Raw genomic sequence first — 750 nt, 5'->3', positions numbered from 1 at the left:
TTTGGAAATAATTATATATATTTAATATATATTATATTTATTTTTTAAAAAAAAATATATATTATATATATAGATATTTATTTTAATTATAAAATATATTGTGAAATAAATATATAAAAAAATATATATTTTAAAATTAATATAATCTTATATTATTAAATTTTACATATATATATATTCTATAATTTATTAATTATATATCAATTTTTATATATATATATCTCTAATTATATATAATAATTATAATATATTATTCTATATCTATAATCTTATTTCTCTTTATATATCTCTATACTATTTATTTTTTCCCCCTATCTTTTTTATTTAAAAATTAATAAAAAAAATAAATTATCTCAATATATTTCTATAATCTATATATTCTATTTATATTTTCTATATCTATTTTTTTTCTTTTATATCATCTTATTATATCTTTCCCCCCTTTAACCCTGTTTTCTTATTTTTTTCTTCTTTATTTTTATTTCCTGATTTTATTATATTCAAATTACTCTCATTTATTTTTATTTATCTCTTTAATTATCTCTTTTTGTGTATTTATCCATCCCTTTGTGTGTGTTTTTATATATTTTTTTATATTTTTTCTCTTATTATATATAATTATCTCTTCTCTTCTCTATTTACTTTTTTTTGTCTCTTTTTAAAATTGTTTTGTTTTTTTTCTGTTTTTGGTTTCCTTTCTCTGTTATTGTTGTGTTTCTTTTGTGTGTATACGGTCTTGTGTGTATATTT

The sequence above is a fragment of the Penaeus monodon genome, chromosome 22 (genome assembly GCF_015228065.2).
Source record: "Penaeus monodon isolate SGIC_2016 chromosome 22, NSTDA_Pmon_1, whole genome shotgun sequence".
NCBI lineage: Eukaryota > Metazoa > Arthropoda > Malacostraca > Decapoda > Penaeidae > Penaeus > Penaeus monodon.
The sequence above is the reverse complement of the archived record's forward strand: the minus strand, read 5'-3'. Positions refer to the sequence as shown.